Source organism: Cygnus atratus, unplaced genomic scaffold (genome assembly GCF_013377495.2).
Source record: "Cygnus atratus isolate AKBS03 ecotype Queensland, Australia unplaced genomic scaffold, CAtr_DNAZoo_HiC_assembly HiC_scaffold_481, whole genome shotgun sequence".
Taxonomy (NCBI): domain Eukaryota; kingdom Metazoa; phylum Chordata; class Aves; order Anseriformes; family Anatidae; genus Cygnus; species Cygnus atratus.
In genome coordinates, this window is record NW_026110086.1 from 301 (window position 1) to 3,000 (window position 2,700).

A 2,700-nucleotide genomic window follows, 5' to 3' on the forward strand; every position below is an offset into this window, starting at 1 on the left:
GTCTTACTTAGTATACATTCGAGTTTTGCATCCAGATCATTTATAAGAATAATGAAGAGAACTGGCCCCAAGATGGAGCCCTGAAGAACCCCACTATTGATTGGCCACCATCCTGATGCAACTCCATTTACTATAAACCTTTGAGCCTGACCTGTCAGCCAACTCTGCACCCTTCATATTATGTATTTATCGAGCTGTATGATGGACATTTTGTCCAGAAGGATACTGTGAGAAACAGTATCAAAAGCTTTACTGAAAAAAAAAAAGAAAAAAAAAAAAAGATTGTATCAACTGGTTTCCCTTGGTTTCCCTTGGTCAACACTGTTACATAAAAGAAAAAATGAGTTAGCTAAACAGCACTTCCCCCTAGTGATCTTGAGTTGGCAATGACCAATGACTGTGTTGTCTTTTAAGTGTTTTTCAATAACTCCCAGCATAATCTTCTCCATAATTTCACTAGGCACTGAAGTGAGACTGACAGGCCTGTAATTACCAGGGTCTTCTTTCTCACCCTTCTTGAAAATTAGGGCAACATTCGCCAGCTTCCAGCCAACTAGGACCTCTCTAGATTCCCAAGACTGTTGAAAAATAATTGATAGAGGTCTCATGATGACATCGATCAGCTCTTTGAGTACCCTGGGCTGAATTCCATCTGACCCCATAGACTTATGCATCCAGCTGGAGCAGCAAATCCCACACAAGTCTGGAGTTGGCTGGGAGTTTATTGTTCCTGCAGTCACAGTCCTCCATATCAGGGCTGTCTGGGTCCCAGAGCTCATCATTGCTGTTGAAGACACAGGTAAAGATGGCATTGAATGTCTGCTTTGTCTATATCCCCATCTGTGAGGTGAATACCCTCATCAAATAATGGACCAATGTTCCCTCTGGTCCTCCTTTTGCAGTTAACATACTTTAAAAAGTCCTTTTTGTTGGCCAGCTTCAACTCTAACTGAGCTTTGGCTGCACAAATTATTTCCTTACAATGGTGAACAGCAATGTTGTAGTCCTCTCATATCACCTGACCTCATTTGCAGTGGCCATATACTTTCTTTTTCCATCTAAGCTCTAGAAGAAGATCCCTGCTCAGCCAACCTGGCATTCTGTCCTGCCTGCTTGACTGCTGACATTTTTGAGTCCTCTGTTCCTGTACTCTTAAGAGGTAGTACTTTAAAAGTGACCTGTGCTGATGGATCCCAGCACCTTCAAAAGCAAATTCCCAGGGGTCCATACTAACTAGTTCCCTGAGCAACCACAAGTCTGCTCTCTCTATACCCAGGGTTGAAGTTTTGGTGGTAGTTTTCCTCCTATCACCTAATATTTTAAATTTGACTACTTCATGGTCACTATGAACAAGATGTCCACCAATCACCACTTCACCCACGAGACCCTTTCTGTTTACAATCTCAAAAAGGGACCCACCGCTGTCCAAAGTTGAGCCAATGAGCGATGTTGGTTGTGCCTCTGTGATAGCATATTTAAGAAAGGGGAAAAAAAAAACCACGCTGTGCAACAGCATCTGGGAGAGAGGAATGAGGAAAAGTAGAGAGAAGCAACCCTGCAGACACCAAGTACAATGAAGAAGGAAGGGAAGGAGATGCTCCAGGTCTGGAGAAGAAGTTGCCCTGTGGCCTGCGTCGAGGACAGTGGAGGAGCAAGCTGTCCCCCTGCAGCCCGTGTAAAAGACCATGGTGGAGCGGGTGGATATGGCCCGAAGGACGTTACAGACCACTGTTAGCCATCAAAGGAGCAGACTCTGGGCCAGAACTGCAATCCGAGGAGAGGAGCTCCTGGTGAAGCAGGGTGTCTGGTGGGAGCTGCAGCTTGCAGGTGGCCCAGTCTGGAGCAGTCTGTTCCTGAAGGACTGCATCCTGTTGTAAGGCCCATGTTGGGGTGGTTCTTGATAAACGGCATTGTGTTGGAAGCCCAAATTGGATCAGTTTGGGAAAGACTGCATCCCATGACTAATATCCCATCCCACAGCTACCAGCATCAGTGTCTGTCTCCACACAGGTGCCCTTGCATTTTCCTGTGGAAGCAGCAGAGATGGCAGGTGATCAGATACGATTCTCTGTGTCAGGGTATGCCGTACGGCAGTGTGAGGCCAAGGTGCTGGTAGGTGCATCCTTATCGCTGGGTTTCCATCAGTCAAGGGGCCAGGAAGCCTGTCAGCAGGTGCCGTTTTGGGCTGATGGTGCAGGTCCTCTGTGCACTGGCTTTGGGTGCAGCCTGTCCTTGAGAGTGCCAGGGAGCTGGTCATCATTGCACAGGGCACTTGACGATCCCAGCAGAGCTGGCTGGAGCAGGTAGTTGTGGCCGAGTGGTGAAGGCGATGGACTAGAAATCCATTGGGGTTTCCCCGCGCAGGTTCGAATCCTGCCAACTACGGCATGCAGTCCCCTTTTGGTCTGCCTGCAGTGACCGTGCTGCTGGCATGGGATGCAGGCCCCCAGGCACAGTCGTGTTCCCCCAGCTGCACAGGGCCTTGCCAGAGAACACAGCAACTCCCCCTTGCTCACTGGGAGTCCTTGTCCTCGCCTCCGCCCCAACACTGCTTGAATGGACAAGTAATCCTGATCCCATTTAGCAGTCAGGCAAGAAGTGGACACAGAAAGGGCCACTGATGTCCAGGGGCTGTAGAAGAAGTCCTTCTGTGAACAGGGTGGCCTCACCCTAAAGGGAAGACACTTCCTAGCTCTGAGA

At 48.5% G+C, this 2,700-nt stretch overlaps 1 non-coding gene across 1 annotated transcript; it reads left to right on the forward strand.

Moving 5' to 3' along the window:
• The first annotated feature begins 2,303 nt into the window (after positions 1–2,303).
• Positions 2,304–2,385, forward strand: TRNAS-AGA (transfer RNA serine (anticodon AGA)). The gene has a single exon. It is a non-coding gene; the product is annotated as a tRNA-Ser (tRNA).
• The last annotated feature ends 315 nt before the right edge of the window (positions 2,386–2,700 follow it).